This window comes from Arachis ipaensis, chromosome B07, assembly GCF_000816755.2.
Source record: "Arachis ipaensis cultivar K30076 chromosome B07, Araip1.1, whole genome shotgun sequence".
NCBI lineage: Eukaryota > Viridiplantae > Streptophyta > Magnoliopsida > Fabales > Fabaceae > Arachis > Arachis ipaensis.
The window spans coordinates 95,566,129-95,590,622 of NC_029791.2; positions in this window are offsets into that span (position 1 = coordinate 95,566,129).

The following is a 24,494-nucleotide window of genomic DNA, read 5'->3' on the forward strand; positions in this document are numbered from 1 at the left end:
CGAAGATGCTGATGCAGATGTTATGAATGACAGTAATAAACATAAAGTAGAATAAAATAAAATAAAACTAAGACTGAAAAGGAACGATCATACCATGGTGGGTTGTCTCCCACCTAGCACTTTTAGTTAAAGTCCTTAAGTTGGACGTTTGGTGAGCTCCTTGTCATGGTGGCTTGTGCTTGAACTCGTCTTGAAACTTCCACCAATGCTTGGACTTCCAATAAGCTCTATCAATACCAAGTAAATTTCTCAAGCTTTGATGGAGTCCTTCACAAGCTTTGAGCTCCCAAATCTGATCCTCATATATTCCCGGATCCCAAATCTTATTTCTACACCCGTCTTCAAGTTGATCATCATGATTCCATTCAGGTGGTAAGCAATCTGAATTCTCACTAAGGCATCCAAACATCCTCCTAGACCCATTCACTTTGGTTCTATACCAATCCTTGCACTTCAACTTGGAGCATACAACCATATTGAACCTTGCATGACAACTCCAACCACTAACCATCTTCCTCTTACTCTTAACGCCACAAAGAGCTCTAAGTTGACCATCTGTCTCAAGTAAACCATATTCAAGTGGAATGAGAAAGCTAAGGGATATGAATTTTACCCACTTGAATGTTGTGAAGGATGATGGTGACTTAGGCGGAGAGGTCTCCAACAACTTTGGCAAGGTGATTTCAAGCTCCACTCCCTTGTGCTCTTTGACAACCTCCACCTCTTTACAATCTTCTTCAATTTCAACCTCTTCCTCTTGGTAGCTTTCTTCCAATTCAATCTTTTCTTCATTACTTACCAAGGGCATGGGAGGTTGTGCTTTTTCTTCTTTAATCTCCATGTCTAGTCCAATGGGAGAGTATTCAATTGTAGGTAAGGCTTCATCAATGCTCGAATCCATCTCTTGATCAACCTCTTCAAAGTCTTCAACCATGATATGCCTTGGAGGTTGTATACCCTCCTCAACATCAACATCAAACACCTTGGAAGGAGGATCTATGACTTGAGGTTCAAATAGAGGTTTCGCATCTCCTAAATCTTCAACCACTTCCTCTTCTTTAGTAATTTTGGCTTTCTCCACTTGCTCTAGTACAAAATTAGACTCCTCCTTGATGTCTTCCTTTCTATGACAACTCTTTTGAACTATTCTTTCATCTTCAAGGGTCTCTCCTGCCACTACCTTTAGGGCCCCCTCTAGCTTCTTATGAAGTATGGATTCGCGAAGATGATTCCTTCTCTCTTGTTCCATGTCAATAGCATAACTGGGATCATCTTGCTCTTGGATTGATGGATATGGGCATTCTTGCACAGAGGGTGGTGGTGTGCTAAAGCTTGAGGGTTGAATATCGGAGGTAGAGGGTTGGTTCATGCGGGATATAAGATTTTGGAGTGTAGAGGTGAGACCAATGATATTAGAGATGAGCGTGTTGTTATCCAATGGAGGTTGGGGTGGATAGGAGGGTTCATTTGTTGGGAGAGAGTGCTCATAATACGGAGGTGGTTCTTCTTGATAAGGATATGGAGATGATGAATATTGAGGTGGTGGTTTTGGATGTGGTTCATATGGAGGTGAATGGTGGAAAAGGGACTTGTGAGTGTGGTGGTTCAAAGTTATGTTGAAGAGGGGGCTCATAGGCATATGGTAGGGCTTGTTGGTAACTACAAGGGGGTCCACCATGTTCATCATCTTGGTACGCTCCCTGGAATGGCTCTTGACCATAGTAATTTGGTGGAGGTGGTTTGTCACGAAAGGGTCCACCATAACTATTGTCTTGGTATGCATCACAGAATGGTTGTTGGTATAGTGCATTGGAGGGGGTTGTTGTCACGAGGGTTGATCAAATCCTTGTGGCTCCTCCCATCTTTGATTCTTCCAACCTTGATGCCTGTTCTCATTATAGCTTCCATTCCTTACAACAACATTGGAACCAAACTTGAAACCAGAGGGGTGAGAATTCATAGTAGCTAAAGAAAATAAAAATTAATGAAAATAAACTCCTAAAACTAGAAACACTAACAAAGAAATGGAAAAGCAAATATTTACAATAACTAATAATAAGGCACACGTTTGCAATTCCCCGACAACGGTACCAAAAATTGATGCGTGGCAGAAATTAGACCAATTAAGAGATTATAATATAAGAACAACGTTGCGAGTATAGCTCTTAACCAGCAAATATCTGCCTCATCAATTTAGAAAGGTTGTCACAAAAGTTTAGAATAAAAAATACTAGGAGTATGAGTCTCAGGTCGTCTCCCAACGAGTTGCTAGAAAAAGGGTGCTAATTTATTAATCAGGAAAATAAATAATTGTAAATTAAAAAAAATTGTATATTCTATTTAAAAAGCCTTGACTGGGGGAATGATTAATTGGAAGTTCTATCCTTGTTGGAATTCTCTCAAGTGTAGTATAAAGAGGTTATTATTTTTACTTAGTTAACCCTTACTAAATAAAGAAAAGTCAAGTGATTGAGCTAACTCTTATTCGCAAATCCTAGTCCTCTCCCTTGAAAAGGTCTAGCGTTAGTAAATACAGAATTAGCCAACAACTTCCAATTTAACTAATCACTTAAGCATTCCAACTCAAGTGTCTCCTTTTAATCAACCCCATGTCAAGTTGGGAATCTACTCCATTGACAGGAAAATTACTTGCATAGAATTAAAAAGGGAATAAAAGGAAGACATGATAGACAATAACTGCAATTTAATTAAAACTAAAAGTAATCATTTTCATTAACAATCCATGAAAATAATCCAATTGTAACTTTAAACAAGAATTAAGAATATGGAATAAATAAAAGAGTAAGGAAAACAAACAAGAATAGTATCTTCAACGGAGGTGATGACTCTTCAATATCCAAAAGCAAAAGCATAAAACTAATAAACTATGAATGTAAAGAAAACCTAGAGGAAGAGTAATTCTCTCTCTCTATTCAGATCTAAAAACCTAAAACTATGCTAATGAGAATGTGTGTTGAGTCTCTGCATATTCCCTGGCTCTAATCTGTGTTTCTGGGCCGGAAACTGGGTCAAAACTTGGCCCGAAATTGCCCCCAACGTTTTTTGTTATTTCTGCAGATCGCGCATGTCACGCGTACGCATCAGTCACGCGTGCGCGTCATTTGGCGAATTTCCTTGTCACACGTACGCGTCAGGCACGCGCACGCGTCATCTTGCAGAACTCCAATCCACGTGCACGCGTTAGGCACGTGCACGCGTCGCTACAAATTTCTCTATTCCGCGCGCTCGCGTGAGCCATGCGTGCACGTCGGTGCTCGCTGGTTATCTCCTTGGTTTCTTGTGTTCCTTCCATTTTTGCAAGCTTCCTCTCTATTCTCTAAGCCATTCCTGCCCTATAAAGCCTGAAACACTTAACACACGGATCACGGCATCGAATGGTATAAAGGAGAATTAAAATATACTAATTAAAGATCTCTAGGAAGTAAGTTTTCAACCATAGAACAAAACTAGGAAGGGATTGTAAAATCATGGAAATCATATGAATAAGTAGGTAAAGACTTGATGAAACCACTCAATTAAACACAAGATAAACCATAAAATAGTGGTTTATCAACTCCCCACACTTAAACTTTAGCATGTCCTCATGCTTAGCTCAAGGAGATTAAAAGACTAAATAAGGGAAAGTAAGAGTCATGCAATGCAATGCAACCTATGAATGCAACTATATGCTAAAATGATTTTTTTTCTACTTGGTTTAAAATTAAATAATTTCTTCAAGACAAATTTAAATCAAATATTACTAATTAAAATCATACAGTAAAAACAAGTAAACTTGTAAGAAGACAGCTCATGAAAGTAGGGAACATAGAATCAAGGATTGAACCCTCACTGATAGTATATGTGCACTCCAATCACTCAAGTGTATAGGATAATCACTCTACTCTTCCCTAGTCATGCTTTCTAAACTTTGTTCTTCACCTAACCAATCAACAAGTATTTAATGTACCAATGCAAACATCATGAGGTCTTTTCAAGGTTGTGATGGGGCTAAGGTAAAGGTGAGGGTATATATATGGCTAAGTGAGCTATAAATTGAATCCTTAATCAACCTAAGCCTTCACCTATACATACTCTATATACTTTTAAATTCATGCCTAGCTACCCAAAATTCCACTTTTGCATTACATACTCATGCATCAACTCTTCTTTTAATTTGTATCACATATGCATTGATCTTTTCATTAACTTAACATTGTATTGGGGTAATTTTGTCCCCTTATTTATTTACTTATTTATTGAATATTTTTTTTTGAATTTTTATTTTGGAGCATAAACATAACATTATCAATGCACATGGATTTTTAATTTTTCTAGTCTTACATGAGTAGTTACCCAAATTCCCAATATTTTATCAATTGTAAAAACATAACATATTCCCTTATTAACCCATGTTTCCACAGTTTTTCCACACTTAGTTAACACACAATCTCTATCTTAAGCTAACCAAAGATTCAATTGGGGTATTTAATTTATTTTTCCGCTTAAGGCTAGTGATGTGGTAAAATATAGAACAAATGGGATAGAAAGGCTCAAAGTGGCTAATAAGGGTGACATAAAAGGGTAGGCTATTTGGGATAAGTGAGCTAATAAAATAATGGCCTCATTCATATGCATGCATATAACACATTAAATATTGGACATATAGGATAGAACAAAATATAGATTACAATTATAGAGAAGAAAACACACAAGAATAAAATATTATGGTTAAATAATATAACCATGTAATTAAGCTCAAGTCTCTATGGGTTGTGTGTTCTAGCTTTAAACTATGTTCCAATTTACAGTCTTCAAACAGGTTTTAACACAAAAAATTTTGATTTAAATTAGTGAAATTTTCAAAATAGAGTCTTGAAAAGAAACATATTATTTTTCAACCAAATAGAACATGCATGCAAATACCTATTACTATGCGATTTATCCTATCCTAACAAAGGAAAAATAACTAATTTATTGGTGTTAAGAAAGAGAAATTACCTCCAAAAGTCAGGTACTGACTGACCTCCCCACACTTAAAGCTTGGCACCGTCCTCGGTGCCATCAGTCAGGAACAAAAAGGGGCTGCTCTCTTCGCTTTCCTTGCCGGTTAAGCCGGTCCAACCTCTTAAGTATCTGATGGAGCAGTTGATTTGTTGAAGGTGCTTGTGATGTGGAAGGAGAAGGAATATCTTCGGCCGGTTCTGCAGTCCTGCTGGTAGTGGTTGCTGTTGGTTTGATGTACTTCCCGTTAGGGACGATCTGATCATCCCGTGGAATCATGGTCTTGGTGTTCCCAGCTCTGTAGGAAACTCTGGCTGCTGAGACTAGATCTGAAACCAAGGCGGGAAAAGGTAGGTTGCCCGCAATTCGTACGTGTCCCATAGCATTCCGGATGTGTCTTGGTAAATTGAGAGGCTGGTCTGTAAGGATACACCAGAGTAGAGCAGCCATGTCTGCAGTGAAGGAGGACTCGTGAGTGCTCGGAAAGACGTAATGGGACATAATCTGTGCCCATACTCGAGCCTCCAAGGTGAGTGCTGAAGCCAATATGCCCTTAGGTCGGGATCGATGGTATCCATAGGTCCATCTGCTGCCAGGTTGTGCTATAATTCTGAGAACAGCGTCCCAGTCAAATTGGTATGTCTGGCGCTTGAATGAGGCTTCTTGGAATGCGTCCAATCCTTCTGGAGCAGGGGGAAGATCTAAAGCTTGCTGAATATCTTCTTCAGTTATGGGGACTTGCTTCTGACGGACATAGATAGACTGCAGGGTTGGCATGTGAAAGTTTGAGTAGAATTCAACTACCCATGAAAGATTGACCTGCCGTGGCTGTCTCCGTAGGAATTCCCATTGTCTTCGTTCAATTCGGGGCTCAACAAATTCAACAATGTTGGTCGGGAGGATGAGAAGGTACTCATTATTATAGTTTCGCTCAGCCAGGATGGGGAACATCTGCTCACAGTAGCGGTTAGTGAACCGCGCAGTGTCCTTTACTGGAATGACTTTCTCTTTTTCATTGACCTTGATGATCCTCTTGATTCGATTTGTTGAGGGCTTTACTGCTGTTGAAGATGGCTCCGCAGCTAGTGCTCTTTTTGTTTCTTTCCTTGCCAGTGGTTTGGGAGTAGCTTTCTCTTTACCTTTCTTGGTGGCCATCCTGAAAAGGGAAAAAGAAAGTAACTTTAAAACTAAGGGTTAGAGCAAGGAAGAGGATGGTACAATTGATAATCAATGCACGGTAAAGAAGGATGTCATTAACACATGGTCGCGACTACATGTGAGAAGTTCATCAATGGAAATATAGCAAGTGCATGTTATGGCAAGTAGATGCAAGATGTTTATTGGCATGCTGGCAAAGGCATGAGTAGCATAGATCAAGCATTAGGTGCCCAATTTGATTATCAAGTGTTTTAAACTAACAATCTGTTTGTATTGACAATTATATTTAATCAATAATATATGAAAATGGGTTTTTATGAAAAACAGGCATTAGAGTAGAAGAATAGAATAATTTAAAAATGCACAATGCCATACGGGCTTTTTCACAAACACTTAGCATGCATGGTAAATATGTTATTGAAAGTATTAAATTTCAACATCTAAGCAACCCTTAAGAAGTAATATTAATTGTCAAACAATTCCTTAATAATCCACAAGCAAAATATAGAAGAAAACACTCATCCAAATAAATTTCTAACACCAATTAAGATAATGTAAAAGGAAAAAAAGAAAGACAAATAAAACATAGATAATGAAAGTAAAAAGAAAAAGAAGAAGAAAACATAAATAAAAGAAAAATAATAATAAAAAAGTAAAGAGGGAAGATGAAAAAAACCTTGATGATGAGGGTGAAGAAGGAGGGAGAAGGTAAAAAGTGAGAAGGAATAAAGAAGAAAGAAGGAAGAAGAAAGAAATAAGAAGGAAGAAGAAAGAATTAGGATTAGGGAGGAAAAGATAGGAAATCTGACGCTGATCTGGATAAACTGGCTGGCGCATGTGACGCGTTCGCGTGGAGCACGCGTTCGCGTGGGTTGTGATATTTTCAAGTGACGCATACGCGTGGGTGACGCGTACGCGTGACCTTAATTGTGCTATTGGCGCGAGAGCAGCCTCGCGTATTCACAACTCTCTGTTTCATACGCACATTGCCAAAATTTAGGGTGACGCGTGCGCATGAGTGACTCGCATGCGTGAGTGGCCTGTTTTGTAAAAATGACGCGTACGTGTGGGTGATGCGCACGCATGATAGGGCTTGTGCTTCCAGCACGATTCCAGCCTCACTCCATCATAACTCTCTGCCATACACCCTTTACGTCGATTTTGCAGGGCCACGCGTGCGCGTGGGTGACGCGCACGCGTGGGAGGCTGATTCTTTCAAGTGACGCGGACGCGTCAGGGACGCGTTTGCGTGGGCGTGTTTGTGCCTAAGGCACGCCTCCAGCCACGCTCCCGCGTGACTCTCTGCTTTTATCTTCTTTTTCATGAATGCACATATGACGCGGACACGTCAGCGACGCTTGCGCGTCGCGTGCATTTTTTATGCAGTATGCAGAATGCAAAATGCAGATGCTAATGCAGATATTATGAATGAACACTAAGAAAAATAGAATAAAATAAAACTAAGAATAAAACAAAATAAAATAAAACTAAGACTGAAAAAAGAATGATCATACCATGGTGGGTTGTCTCCCACCTAGCACTTTGATTTTACGTCCTTAAGTTGGACTGTCTTCAGGCTCATTCTGCTTCTGTTGGTGGGTCTTCCAAGAGGAAGACCTCTAGTTCCTTGTGATCTTTCATCTTCTCACCATGATAAAGCTTTAGGCGATGTCCATTGACCTTAAAGAATCTGGAGCTAGAAGAATGACGCAGGTGAAAGACTCCGTATGGCTCTGCCTTTTCTACTTTGTAGGGACCTTCCCATCTTGATCACATTTTTCCTGGCATGAGCCTCAGTCTGGAGTTATAAAGAAGAACTAACTCCCCTGGTCTGAACTCTCTCCTTTTTATGTGCTTGTCATGGACAGCCTTCATCTTCTCTTTGTATCACCTGGAGTTGTCATATGCTTCTAGGCGAAGGTTCTCTAATTCTGCTAGTTGTAGCTTCCTTTCAGCACCAGCTTCCTCAAAATTCATGTTGCATTCCCTTACAGCCCAGAAAGCCTTGTGTTCCACCTCTACTGGAAGGTGGCAAGCCTTTCTGTACACTAAGCGGAAGGGGCTCATCCCAATGGGTGTCTTGTATGCTGTTTTGTAGGCCCAAAGCGCATCTTGTAGCCTGGCACTCTAGTCTTTCCTATGAGGCTTTACTATCTTCTCCAAAATATGCTTTATTTCTCTATTAGATACTTCTGCTTGCCCATTAGTCTGGGGATGATAAGCTATTGCTACTTTGTGAACTATCCCATGCTTCTTCAGTAATCCTGTTAGTCTCTTGTTACAAAAATGAGTGCCTTGATTACTCATGATTGCTCGTGGTGATCCAAAGCGACAGATAATATGGTTTCTAACAAAGAAAACAACAGTGTTAGCATCATCAGTACGGGTAAGAATTGCTTACACCCATTTAGAGACATAATCTACAGCTAACAGTATATAAAGGTAACCACTAGAGTTTGGAAATGGACCCATGAAGTCAATGCCCCAAACATAAAAAATTTCACAGAAAAGCATAATCTATTGAGGCATCTCATCCCTCTTGGATATATTACCAAACCTCTGGCATGGGGAACAAGATTTACAAAAAACAGTAGCATCTTTAAAAAGAGTAGGCCACCAGAATGTACAGTCTAAGATTTTTCTAGCTGTTCTTTGAGGGCCAAAATGTCCTCCACTCTCAGAAGAGTGGCAAGCCTCTAAAATGGACTAGAATTCTGATTGAGGCACAGACCTTCTAATTACCTGGTCAGCACCATACCTTCATAAGTATGGGTCATCCCATATATAATATTTAGACTCGCTTTTCAGCTTGTCCCTTTGATGCTTAGTAAAATTGGGAGGGAAAGTATGGCTAACTAGATAATTAGCTACAGGTGCATACCAAGAAACTATTTCAGATACTGCGTGCAAGCTATCAAATGGAAAAGCATCATTAATAGGAGTAGAGTCATCCTTATTGTGCTCAAGGCGACTCAAGTGGTCTGCCACTAAATTCTGGTTACCACTCCTATCTTTAATTTCTAAATCAAATTCTTGCAGCAGCAGTATCCAACATATTAGCCTTGGTTTAGACTCTTTTTTTGCTAATAAATATTTTAGAGCTGCATGGTCTGAGTACACTACCACCTTAGTACAAAGTAAATAGGCTCAGAATTTATCCAGAGCAAAAACAATAGCCAGAAGCTCTTTTTCAGTAGTAGTGTAATTAGACTGAGCAGCATCTAAGGTCTTAGACGCATAAGCAATTACGAAAGGATCCTTACATTCGCACTGAGCCAGCGCTGCTCCTACTGTATGGTTGGAGGCATCACACATAATCTCAAAAGGCTGTCTCCAGTTTGGTCCTCTCACAATTGGAGCTTGAGTCAGGGCGATCTTCAGCTTATCAAATGCTTGCATGCAATCCGCACTGAACTCGAACTCAACATCTTTCTGCAGTAGTCTGGATAAAAGTAATGCTACCTTACTAAAGTCCTTAATAAATCTCCTGTAGAAACCTGCATAGCCAAGGAACGAACAGACTTCCCTCACGGAGGAGGGGTAAGGTAAACTAGAAATGACATCTACCTTTGCTGGATCTACAGAAATACCAGTATTAGAAATAACATGTCCTAGAACAATCCCTTATTTTACCATAAAGTGACATTTTTCAAAATTCAATACAAGGTTTGAGCTAACACACCTGTCTAATACTCTACCTAAACTATCCAAGCAAAGGCTAAAGGAATCACCATATACGCTGAAATCATCCATAAAAACTTTCATACAGTTCTGAATAAGATCTGAAAAGATACTCATCATGCATCTTTGGAAAGTAGCCGGTGCATTACATAAGCCGAAAGGCATTCTCTTGTATGCATACGTTCCGAAGGGACATGTAAAAGTAGTCTTCTCCTGATCCTCAGGATCTATATGAATTTGAAAATAGCCTGTATAACCATCTAAAAAGCAGTAATGGGATTTACCTGACTGGCGATCAAGCATCTGATCAATAAATGGCAAGGGGTAATGATCCTTGCGAGTAGCTTGGTTGAGACGCCTATAGTCAATGCAAACTCTCTATGAATTCTGCACTCTAGTTGTCAGGAACTCTCCATGCTCATTCTTTACTGTTGTGACTCCAGACTTCTTGGGCACCACTTGTACTAGACTGACCCATTCAGTATCTGAGATGGGGTAGATAATATCTGCTTCAAGTAGCCTGGTCACTTCTTTCTTGACAACTTCTAAGATGGTTGGATTCAATCTTCTTTGGGGTTGACGGATAGGCTTTGATCCCTCTTCTAAGAATATTCTGTGCTCACAAACCTTAGGGATGATGCCTACTATATCTGCCAAACTCTACCTGATTGCTTTCTTGTGTCTTCTCAGAACACTAAGTAGCTGCTCCTCTTGTTGGGAAGTGAGTTTCCTTGCAATGATAACCGGGAATTTCTGATTATCTTTAAGGTAAGCATACTTGAGGTGAGGAGGAAGGGGCTTTAATTCCAATTTCTGCTCATGGCTAGGCTCTGGATTATCTTGGGCTAATGATAATGGCAAGGTATCTTCATTTTGTTCAGAGGGTGTCCCCACACTTGGACCTTGCTCCATGTGCTTCTCTTCTACTTCTTCTTGGTGAACTTCAGCTATAGTTTTATCAATGATGTCACACTGGAAGATAGAATGATCTTCCGGAGGGTGCTTCATAGCTTCATTTAAACTGAAACTCACTGCTCTGCCATCTATCTTAAAGGAGTAAGTCCCTGAGAATGCATCTAGCTTGAACTTTGAAGTCTTCAGGAATGGTCTTCCAAGCAGGATTGATGATGGTCTTCCTGAGTCATTAGGGGGCATTTCCAAGATATAGAAGTCAATGGGAAATGTGAGCCCCTTAATGCTCACTAATACATCTTCAGCAATTCCAACTACTGTAATAATGCTCTTATCTGCTAACATAAAATGAGCTGCTGACCTTTTTAAGGGAGGGAGCCTCAAAGCATCATATATAGACAATGGCATTATACTAACACACGCTCCTAAATCACACATGCAGTCAGAAAACATTACACCTCCAATGGTACAGTTAACCATGCATGGACCTAGGTCACTACATTTTTCAGGTATACCTCCCATTAAAGCAGATATAGAACTACCTAAAGGAATAGTTTCTAATTCATTAATTTTGTCTTTATGTATGCATAAATCTTTCAGAAACTTTGCATATTTAGGTACTTGCTGAATAACATAAAAAAGGAGAACAGTTACCTCAACCTTTTTGAAAATTTCTACCATTTTGGGATCAAGTTCCATCTGCTTCCTGGACTTCCTTGCAAGGTGTGAAAATGGGATAGGAATGGTGCCACTTGCAGCCTCTGCATCCTTTGGTGCTCTATTCCCTTGCTGAGCTACTTCTTCTTCAACCTTGTCTTGTACTTCCTCTTCCTCTTCAGCATCTTCCACTTCAACTAAGTCTTCAACTGGGGCGTGTTCTAGTTGGCTTGGCTCCTCTTAATTCCTCTCTTGCAGTGTTGTTCCGGACCTCAAAGTGATGGCATTGATGCCACTCTTGGGGTTAGGTAGGGGTTGAGAAGGAATTCCACTAGAGCTTGAAGGCTGGTTGGTGGAAGTAGGTAATGAATCTATCCGGGAGACGAGAGCTTATAAAGTGGCATTCAGACCATTTAAAGTAGAGTTCAGTGTAGTCTGCATGTCTTGTTGTCCTTGTGTAAGAGAACGAAGCATCTCGTCATTTGATGAGGAAGTAGGATAAGTCATCTGAGGGGCCTGTTGTTGATTGTGTTGGGATCCTTGGGATTGCCTAAGGTGAGGTGCTCTGTAAGGCTGATTCTGATTCTGCTGTCTGTTGTTGTTATTCCACCTCTGATTTCCATTGTTGTTTCTGCCTCCTCTGTTATAGTTGTCCCTCCAGCCATGGTTGGAATTATCTCTCCAACCCTGGTTGGAGTTATCTTGCCATACTTGGTTATAGTTCCCACCTTGGTTGTAGTTGCCGCCTTTGTTGATTGTATCCTTGATTCGGGTGGTCATAGAAATTATGAGTAGCTGCCACAGTGTTGTCTTCTTGTTGGAGCTGTGGGCATTCATCAGTGTAATGACTATAATCAGCACAGATTCCGCATACTCTTTAGGGGACTAACTATTGACTTTGTTGTGGTGGGGAAGGCTGAGTTTGTTGTTGATTCAACTGCATCTACTTCAGTAGGTTGGTCATTTCACATATACTCTGTGTAAGAGCAGTGGTCTCACTACTAGAGGAAACCTCTACAACAGTCTTTGAGTGGCTGTTCCTGTGCTTGTGATTCCGAGTGGACTCAGCTAAGTCGTTGATCAGTTGCCATGCTTCATCTGCTGTCTTGTACTTTTTCAGAGAACCATTACTAGCACCATCCAGTGTAGTTTTATCCCGAGGCTTCATGCCTTGAGTGAAGTAGCTGATCAACACTAACCTATCAATCATGTGATGGGGGCATGCGTCCAGAAGGTTCTTAAAGCGCTCCCAATACTCATAAAGAGTCTCTGATTCTCCTTGAACAATGCAGGAGATCTCTTTCCTTAATCTATCTGTGACTTCAGCTGGGAAGTATTTTTCCAAGAATTCCCTCCTGAGCGTATCCCAGTTGGTAACAGTTGCTTCAGGTTGGGAGTAGTACCACTCCCATGCCTTTTCCTCAAGAGAAAACGGAAAAGCGGTTAACAAAATAGAAATTTCATTTGCACCATGACGCCTAACAGTAGAACAGGCTATCTGAAAATCCCTGAGGTTCTTGATAGGTTCCTGAGCAGGTAAGCCATGAAACTTAGGCATCAAGTTGATTAGTGCAGTCTTCAGCTCAAAATTTGCAGCCAGAGTTGGATGATGCACTTGATACGGCTGCAGTGTAAAATCTGGGGCTCCAGCTTCCTGAAGAGTAATCCTCCTAGGTGCTGCCATTCTATCTGCACGTGAATCAACTGAATCAGTAGTAAAGGAGCTTGTTTCTTCCTCAGACGGCGGTTCAGATTCGCCCTCCGATGAGACTGGTGAATCGATAATAATAACTTCACCACCCTCAGAGGCTAATCGACGCCGAGATCGCCTAATACGTGAAAGAGTTCTTTCAATTTCAGGATCAAATGCAGCTAAGCTCGGATCAGGCAGTGAATGCGTCATTCAATGAAATATAGCTCATGGTAATAAAATAAAATAAAATACGTAAATAAAATAAAAATATGTACATTAATTAATAATTTAGCACACAATTGCAACTCTCCGGCAATGGTGCCATTTTGACGAACGGAACTCTCGCGCAGTCTAGAATTTTCACAATTAAGTTCTCATTGCAAGTATAGCTTCTAGACCAACAAGAAATCCTTTCGTGCAAAAGTTTTGGTTGTCACAAGTAACAAACCCCTAATAAAATTTATAATCGAAGTATTTAAACCTCGGGTCATCTCTCAAGGAATTGTAGGGAAGTATGATTTATTATTGGTTATGAAAAAGTATCTTTTTGGGGGGTTTTTGAATAATGAATAGGAAAAGTGAATTGCAGGAATTAAAGTAATAACTAATAAAGCTCTTAGCAAGGTATGAAAACTGGAAATCCCATCCTAGTTATCCTTATCAATTGTGATGAGAATTGTTCATTACTCCCACTTAGTTAACCCTTACTAAATAAAAGAAAGTCAAGTGGACTAATTAATTTGATTCCTCAAGTCCTAGTCAACTCCTAAGGAAAGACTAGCTTTAGAGGGATCCAAATCAACTAGTAAATTTCAATTATCAATCAACAAAGAAGTTTGATAACTCAAGTGTCACCAATTAATCAATTCAAGATAAGAACATAAAAGGCTAAATTAAAATCATAAATCTGAAATACTTCAAATTGCATAACATGAAGAGTTTATAAGCCAATTTGGCAACATAAGTAATTAGCAAGTGAAATAGAGAAACCAAAGCACTAGAGTAAATAAAAGTATAAGAGAATTAAATTAAAGGAACATTGAACCTGGAATTGAGAAAACGAAGAAATCCTAATCCTAAAACCTAAGGGAGAGGAGAGAGCCTCTCTTCCTAAAAAAACTACATCTAAAACCTAAAAATTGTTAATTATGAGAAGTTGTATGAATGAATGAATTGATTCTCCCACTCTGTAGCCTCTAATCTGTGTTTTCTGGGTCAAAAACTGGGTCAAAAATAGCCCAGAAATTGCCTCCAGCGATTCTGATACGTCCAGCACGCGGCAAAGTCATGCGTACGTGTCGTCCATGCGTACGCGTGGATTGAATTTTCTCCAGGTCACGCGTGCGCGTCGCCTATCTTTGGGGCAGTGATGAACGGGTTCTTGTGTGGTTTAGAATTCACAAATGAATTCTCGTTGCAAGTATAGTTTCTAAACCAGCACTAATCCTTTTATACAAAAATTTTGTTTGTCACTAGTACAAACCTCTAAATTTATAAATCGAAGTATTGAACCTCGGGTTGTTCTCCCTAAGAATTACAATAAAGTGTTCTTGTTATTGGTTATGAGATATATTTTGGGGTTTTGGGGATAATAGGCAAGGAATATAAATGGCGAAGGAAATAAACTAACAACTAACAAAGCTCTTGGCAAGATACGAGAACTAGAAGTCCTATCCTAGTTATCCTCCTCAATTGTGACCAAAATTATCCATTGCTACTACTTAGTTAACCTCTAATCATGGAGGAAAGTCAAGTGGATGAATTAACTTGATTCCACAAGTCCTAGCCAACTCCCAAGGGAAAGACTAGCTTTAGTGGTATCCAAATCAATTAGCAACTTCTAATTATCAATCAACAAAGGAATTAGATAACTCAAGCGTTACTAATTACTCTATCTAGGCGAAGAGGAACAAAATCTACACTAAAATCCAACCAAGCATTTTATCAAATACTTAGAAGGCATAAAAGGAAAGCAAAATAAATTGATAACAATAATGAAATCTAACAACTACTTATTGCAAGGAATTAATAACAACAATCAAAAGAAACACAATTATTATGAATTACCTCAAATTGAATTGGAAGAAAATAGAAGGAACAAGAGTAGATCTACAATAAAGCATAGAAACAACATAAAGAAAATTACAACAAAAGAATAGAGGAATCATAAATGCAATAACAAAGAATTGAGAAGAAGAAGGAGTAGAGAGCATGAATCAAAACCTAGATCTAAGAACTAAACCTAATCCTAATTCTAGAGAGAAGTGAGAGCTTCTCCCTCTAGAAACTAACTCTAATTATTTATAAAACTTAAACTATGACTAATGATCAAATTATGTTAATTCCCCTTCAATCCTTGGCTTAAATAGAATCATAAATGAGTTGGATTGGGCCAACAAGGCTTCTAAAATTGCTGGCCACGAGTTGCATTAAAGTGGGTCACGTGCAACATTGGCGCGTACGCGTACTGTACTCGTGCGTGCCCCTGAATGCGATGCAACTATGGCAAATTTTATATTATTTTGAAGCCCCGAATATTAGCTTTTCAATGCAATTAGAACCGCATCATTTGGACCTCTGTAGCTCAAGTTATGGTCGATTGAGTGCGAAGAGGTCGGCTTGACAGCTTTTGCGATTCCTTCATTTCTTCATGAGTTCTCCATTTTTTTACGCTTTTCCTTCATTCCCTTGATCCAATCTTTGCCTCCTAAATCTAAAATCACTTAACAAATATCTCAAGGCATCTAATGGAATCAAAGGTAAATCAATATTAAACAATTAAGGGCCTAAAAAGCATGTTTTTACACTTAAGCACAAATTAGGAGACAATCATGAAACTATGCTATTTTATTGAATAAATGTGGGTAAAAGGTCATAAAATCTCCTAAACTAAGCACAAGATAAACCCTACAAACAGGGTTTATCAACCTCCCCACACTTAAACCAAGCATGTCCTCATGCTTAAACCAAGAAAGAACAAAGGGTATCAACATTTATTCAATGTAAACTAATCTAAATGCAAACTACCTATATGCAACTATCTACATGAATGCAATTGCTTGGTCAAAATAAGTCAATTCCCAAAAATACATATATGCACAAGGGCTAAGGGTATTAACAACCATGCCAAACCACAATTGAATTGAGCTATTAAATATTTTTACAAACTTGCATGAGGAGTGATGATCATAGGTGGAAAACATGTAATTGAGCAATCGAACCCTCACCGGTAGTGTTTGCACTCTATTCACTCAAGTGTTTAGGGTTGATTCACTCAATTCTGCCCTAATCATGCTTTCCAAGATTTATTTTTCTTCAAACAATCAACATTTATTTCATGCATGCATACAAGTATCATGAGGTCTTTTCATTGGTTATAATGGGGCTAGGGTTAAGGTAGGATGCATATTTGGTCAAGTGAGCTTAAAATTTGAATCTTTGGTAAGCTTAAACTTCCCACCTAACCTATGACATCCTATACAATTCAAAACTAACCTAACTACCCATTTTTCACTTTTTAACATACTCATGCCTTTTCTTTTCATTTCACAACTCATATGCATTGATTTTATTGAGCTTTGCTTTGCTTTGGGGCATTTTTGTCCCCTTTTTATTTCTTTTCTTTTTCTTTTTCTTTCTTTTTCTATATATTTTTTTCTTTTCTTTTATTTTTCTTTCTTTATACAAGAACGTCAATGCATAAAGCTTTACATTCATTACACATGAGCATGTATCTAATTCCCAATATTTACAACAAAAATTACAAAACTACCCTTTTACTCTCCCAATGTCCCAAGTTTTCCCACACTTGAATGTTACACACACACACACACACTAGCCTAAGCTAATTAAAGATCCAATAAAGGACATTTATTATTTTTCACTTTAAGGCTTGTAATGTGCTAAAATTAAGAACAAGTGGGTTAATCGTAGGCTCAAAGTTGCTAACAATGGATGATAAAAGGTAAGGCTTTTTGGGTAAGTGAGCTAAATGAAATGATTACCTCAATCATATAAATGCATGAATACACAAAATAATGGACATAAAGATTCAAACAAATCAAAGATTACAATCATAGAAAGAGAATAATACACACAAGAAGGAAAAATAAGTGGTTATAAGATGTAACCACACCGTTAAGCTCAAATCTCACAAGCTTGTGTTCTTAGCTCAAAACATGATCCACAATATATATATAATTCAAGAAAGTCCTATAAAAAGTTTTCACTCAAATCAATTGGTGCCCTATAGATAGAAATCTTGAAAAACCTCATTATTTTGACTAAGCTTATTGTGTATATATATATATACAAAAATAAGAAAATGAAACAAAAATCCTAAAAGACCTAAAAAAATGAAATACAAAAGTGTTGAGATTAGAAACTTGTCACCCAAAATCGCCGACCGGTCGGACGACCTCCCCACACTTAAAAGTTTGCACCGTCCTCGGTGCACTTAAGGATGAGCAAGGGGGTACGGTGACTTTCCGAGTTGCTACCTTTAGCTGGTAGATCAACCGGTGCTGTGTGTTCTTTCTTCCGCTTCCATTTTTGCTTACGGTGTATCATTCATGAAAAATAGAAAATAACACCATAAGATAAGAAAATACAAAAGCAAGGAAGCATACATTGTTGAAATGAGGTAAATCACTAGGATTGAGTGAGTGAATTAGTGTGACATTTATGAAAGTAGAGATTTGAGTCCTAAATTAGGCGCCTTTTAGAACACACGTTGGCATAAAAAGCGATGTCACAAAAGAATCTTGCACTTCACTTATCCTAGTGTGCTTGAAATACTTTAAGTAAACTTGTAAGGTAAAACAAGCATTAAAGAAGCATGAAGGCATTCAAGCTATAAACATATGGATGCATATAATCATGAAATACAATGCATTAAAGTGAATGCACAACATCCAATATAAAAAAAATTGCCTAATCAAAGAATAGGGTTCAAATCACATGGTGGCCAAATCATGCAATTCAAGAAGAGTTACAAGCTCGAAGGCAATTCTCATCAATTGGTATTCTTAAAAGGTAAGCATGAAAAACTCAAAACCAAGTAGCAAAATATAACCTCGACAATAGAATCCAACAAAGATTATAAACATAATGATGTTAAGATAACATCCCTTTTTAATACTCAGCAGCAATTAATGGTAAACAAGAATAATAATCCAACACTTACAATAAAAAAGAGAAAATAAAATGAAAACTAACTAAAATTAACTAATCAACTAACTAACTAACTAATTAGTTAACTAAAATAAATGGTTATCAATGGTGTTTGGGAGTGTTGGATGAGGGGTAGAAGAAGGGAAGAAAAAAGGAGAAGGAAAGAAATGGAAAGAGGAGAAGAAAAGAGATGTGTTGAAGGAAGGACATCCGTGCGTACGCGCGCATGGCGCACGCGCGGATGGTGGTGCAATGGACGCGACGCGTATGCGTACATGGCACATTCGCGTCGATGGCTTATTTCAAGAGTGACGCGTACGCGTCATGTGCGCGTATGCGCGAGTTAGTTTGTGCGAAAGGCACAATGCTAGCGCAGCGTTCGCACAACTCTCGGGTTTTTGGCTTGGGGTGGAATTTCTTAATCCACGCATACACGTACATGGCGCGTGTGTGCGGATAGGCGAAAAATGCTTGATGCATGCATACGCACGCAGTGCGCGTACGCGCGGATGGTGCTCTATTTTTCAAAAAATTTTTCTATGTTTTTGCACCAATCCAAGCATTCCTAACCTCTAAACAGCTACCAAAACACCTTAAAACCTTATTTAACATACTAAACTATCAATTATACTCAACAAATCAACCAAAAACATGAATTTAAACTAATTACCAATATGTACAAAAAAAGAAAATGAAAAGAATTTACCATGGTGGGGTGTCTCCCACCTAGCACTTTTGTTTATTGTCCTTAAGTTGGACTTATGGGGAGCTCCTTTCAAGGTGGCTTGTGCTTGAATTCATCTTGGAACTCCCACCAATGCTTGGTTCTCCATTGTGCCCCAAGAATTTTTATGAGTTGCACCAAGTCTTGATGGAGTTCTTCACAAGCTTGGAGCTCCCAAAGTCGATCATCTTCTTGTAATCTGGGATCCCACACTCTATTTTCACGCCCGTCTTGAAGTTGATCATCATTATTAGTCCAACCAGGTGGTGTACAAGGTGAATTCTCAATGAAATGCCCAACAAGCCTCCTAGACCCATCTAGTTGAGCTCTATTCCAACCTTTATATCTCATGTTTGATGCATCAACCATAATGAGCCTTAATTTGTAACACCAACCACACAACCTTTTTCGCTTACGCTTCATCCCACAAAGTTCCCTAAGTTGTCCATCCATTTCAAGCAAACCATATTCAAGTGGGATAATAAAGCTAATAGAAATGAATTTCACCCACCCAAATGAAGGAGTAGATAGCAACCTAGGTAAAGAAGCGTCCAAGGATCTTGACAAAGCGTATTCAATTCCCATCCTCCTTTTTCTAAGGATCTCCACCTCCTCACAAGATATCTTAATCTCAATCCTTTGTTCAACAATTTTATCTAAGCTTTTTCCCTTACTTAAATCATAAATAGGAAGGTGAGAGAATTTTACCTCCACTATGTCTTCAAATTCACCGGGAGAAGGTTCTTCAAGCTCAAAGGATTCTTCACCACTAAGACTTGGTGCTTGATCTTCCTCACCAAGGGAACTTAATTCTTGCTCTATCCTGTCCAAGTCTTCATATGGAATATGCTTCGGAAGGTGTGCACTTCCCTCCTTAGCATCAAATTCGATCTTCTTGGAGGGATTTTCTTCAACTCTATGTTCCCATGGAGGCTCCGCATCTCCTAAGTCTTCAACCACTTCTTTCTTTTCCTCAACAATTATAGCTTCCTCCAATTGTTCCAATACAAAGAAACTTCCCTCATTCTCCACCAATCTCTCCTTCATGTTATGATCTTCATTTGATTCTCCACATGTATCCATGGAAGTTCCTTGAGTATTCAAGCATTGGGATGTTAACCGGCTTACCACCTCGTCCAAGGCGGCCGTGAATTGTTGTACTTCCCTTTTCATCTCCTCTTGTCCTTGAACAAGAACATCAAGGATGTCATCTATTGGAGGTTGGGGTGGATGAAAGGGTTCATGATCTTGGGGGAAGGATTCATAGTAAGAAGGTGGTTCTTCCTGGTAGAGTTGTGGTGGTTCAATAATTTCCCCTCTTTCCACTTGTTGCACAACACGCTCCATGGTTGCTTGAAATTGATTCAATGCGTCCTTGAGACGATCCCTTGACTCTTGTTCCTCTTGAATGTCATGAGTAGGATCATATGGCTCTTGGATTGAAGGACATGAATATTCTTCCATTGGAGGTTGTGGTAAAAAGTAGTATTCATCTTGTGATTGTTGATCTTGGTAATAGTATGGAGGGGGTGGTTCTTGAAAGTATTGATGTTGGGATGGTGGTGGCTCATATGGCTCATATGGTTATTAGAATGGTGGATATGAATTAGGGTCATATGAAGGTGGTTGGTGAAAAGTGGCTTGTGAGTATGGTTGAGGGTTATGTTGAGGATATGACTTATAGGCATATGGTGGTGGTTCTTGAAAATCACAAGGAGATTCACGATAGCCATTTGATTGATATGCATTATAGGATGGCTCTTGTTCATAGTGCATTAGTGGAGGTTGTTACCATGAAGATTGATCATATGCATATGGCTCCTCCCACCTTTGATTGTCCCATCCTTGATACTGATAGCACGGAAACTTGTCTCTCAAAAATTTTCCTTCAGCAAGTATACCGAATTGTCGTCAAGTAAAAACTCACAATAGAGTGAGGTCGAATCCCACAGGGATTGATTGGTCAAGCAACTTTAATTAGAGGGGTGTTCTAGTTGAGCGAAGTAGAATTTGGTTTAAGAGTTGCAGGAAATTAAATGGCGGGAAAGTAAATAACAGAAAATGTAAATGCTGGAAGTAAAGAGCTGAAAGTAAATGACGAAAAGTAAATTGCAGAATTGTAAATGGGAATGGGGAAGATGCTCATAAAAGTAAATTGTAGAAATTAAAGAGAATGGGTAAGATCAGAAATGGGGATTCATTGGGCTTAGGAGATGTTGCATTCTCCGGATCAAGTTCATTTTCATATCTTCCTCAATGAATGCATTCATTGATCTCCTTGGCAATCTTAAGTGATCGAATTCCAATTCCTTGGCAATTCAATCTCTCAAATCTTGATCAATAGCCAATTCCTTGGTCAATTGCTCATGAGAAGAGATGAAGTATGGCCACTGATTATACCACATGCATTCCCAAATCAAGTGTTTGTAGGATTATAGTCACCATACCCAACCAAACCCAATTTGGTCCAACATGAGAAAGCATTTCTAGCATGATCTCTTCATTCCTCTTCCAAGGTTCAAAAGAGATCCAAGTATGAATAGCTTCTTTTCCAAGATAACTACCCAATTGGATGAAGATTGAAAGCTTTCTAGTAAAATCAAGAGAAAAGATAGAAGAAGAGTAATGAAAACTAATATTGATCCATCAAATTATAACAGAGCTCCCTAACCCAATGAAAGGGGTTTATTTGTTCATAGTTCTAGAAATGGAAAACAAAGATGGAGAATACATCATGAAAACTAGAACTAGAAGTGCAGAGAAAGTAAATTATACAGAGAGTAGTTCTCACTTTCCCATCCCCCAAAAACTGCTTTCTAATTCAAAACTACCCCTATATATACTACTCTTCTAATCTTCTAGTTGGTTCTTCAAGTCTTGGATATGGGTCTTTGGATCTTGAGTTTGAAGCAGTTATATTCTTCAGTGGGCTTAGCTTTACTTGCAGAGAGAAAGTGTGAAGTAGGCAAGGTGTTTAGCTCAGGACGTTAGTGGCGTTAACGTTAAGTGAGGTGTGGGTTCGGGAACGTTAGTGGCAATTACCTTTTTCACTAACGTTCCTCACCCAGGGATGATCCACGTTAACTTCAACGTTAGTGGCACCAACGTGACCACTAACGTTGCCTCTTGGTCCTTCGCACACGTTATTGGGGCTCACCTTTTCCAATAACGTTGAGAGTCCTCCCTTCCCCTTACGTTAGAGTCCACGTTAGCTTAGTTAACGTGGCTCTTAACATAGGCTTGCCAATCCTTCGAGAACGTTAGTGACACTTACCTTTGTCACTAAGTGGCTCTTAACGTAGGCTTGCCAATCCTTTGAGAACGTTAGTGACACTTACCTTTGTCACTAACGTTCCAAGGTGCCCCTTCTTCCCACGTTAGAGTCCACGTTAACTAAGTTAACGTGGCTTCTAACGTGGTAATGATAGCCATCTCCAACGTTAGTGACAAAGGTGAGTGTCACTAACGTTGGCTCATCATCCTATCCTCAACGTTAGCTTCCACGTTAACTAAGTTAACGTGGGAGTTAACGTGGCTCATGGTGGCTCATTGTGGCTCATTCCAACGTTAGTGACAAAGGTGAGTGTCACTAAAGTTGGCGATTGTTTGCTTTCTCTACATTAGCTTCCACGTTAACTAAGTTAATGTGGGAGTTAACATAGCTCAAGGTGGCTTAGCCCAACGTTAGTGACAATGATGAGTGTCACTAACGTTGGCCACTCTTTTGCTTCCCAACGTTAGAGTCCACGTTAACTAAGTTAACGTGGAGGCTAACGTGGCCAATATGAGCTTGGTCCAACGTTAGTGACAAAGGTGAGTGTCACTAACATTGGCTCCACTTTCTTTCTTCCACGTTAGAGATCACGTTAACTTAGTTAACGTGATTCTTAACCTGGGCTATGATGGCTTCGAGGATATTATTGGCGATTACTTTTCTCATTAACATTGCAAGCTAGCTCCCATTCCACGTTAGTTAGACTAATGTGGCTGCTAACGTGGTTCTTTCTTGCTTCCTTTGTCCTGAAATCAAGCAATAAAGTGCATCAAAGTTCTAATCCACATCATGAGACATGCATCATCCAATTTGTCATCTAATTCATGCAAAATTCTCATGAAATCATGTAAAGTGCACAATGTATGCTTAAATCAAGATGTAAGTGAAATTCTACCCAAAACTTGCTTATTTCCTAAGAAAATGCATGAAACTACCCTAAAACAGTAAAGAAAATGTCAGTGAAACTGGCCAAAATGCCTTGGCATCACAACACCAAACTTAAAGCTTGCTTGTCCCTAAGCAAGTACTGGAACAAGAGAATGATGAATGGAATACCAAGAAGAATGAGTCATTATTGTGGAGGTCATATCCTTGGTTTTATGGTGGTTTCATGCATAGCAACTTAGGTTCATTCCTTCACTGGCTTTCAGACCTTTATCATGTCTTGGAATACTCACTTGATTGCACCCTATGAGACTCTTATTCATTGATCCTTTTATTGTTTTCAGGGCTTATTTGTGTTCTTAGGCTAAGTGCTCTGTGAGGGGGCGACTCTTTAAGATAAGCTTTCAGCCAGCAATTCCGAACTAGTTGGTTCAAGGTGCTAGGTGTTAAGACACCCCTAAGGACTTACTCCCTCAAGTCTCTTTCCCCCATACATACACACCACAGGCACATGGTTTGTTATTTCCTTTCTTGAGACCTTGGTGTCCAGCACCTCTTTGGGTTACTAAATGTTCTGTAGTAAGGTTGCTCTTGATAGTGGATTTTCAGTTGATAATCCCGGGTTAGTTAACCCAAGTTACCAAGTGATGAAGCACTCCTACAAACTTATTCATCCAAGCAGATCCTTGGTACAGGAGCACCACAGACACATCTCTCAAGTTTCAAACCCTTGGTGCCTAGTCTTATTCTTTATTAACTTTTTTTTCTTTTTCAACTCTTATTGTTCTTTTCCCCTTTTTCTTATTAGGATCTTGTTATTTAGCTAGTCTCATGGGGTGTGTTTCAAGCATATGATTCAGGACAGATAGTTGTCTTCCCACCCTTGTTGGTGAACCAACTTAGCTAATCTATTATCACACCACAAATCTAGGAACTTACTCCACAATATGAATTCCACTCTGATCTTTGATAACACACATTCTCTTTTTATTAAAAAGGAGACAAGCATACAAGTAAGCAAGGTACGAATGCAGTGACATGAAGACTAGCAAGCATAGACCTAAGTAATGAAAAACTTAAAGGCATAATTCAAAATCCTAACTACCATGGAACATGTTCTATTTCATACATGATTTTCCTTATTTAAAGCTTGAAAAATATGGATCAAAGAGGGAACTCCACCACCTTTTATTCATGGGGTTGCCCATGCTCTTCCTCTTGCTTGTCTTCTTGGTGTTTTTCTTGAGTGCTTGTACTCCCACTTCCCTTGCCTTTTCCAATCAACTTCTTCCAAAAACCAGCATTGGTATGCGAAATTGCTACTCAGGTTGTGAATC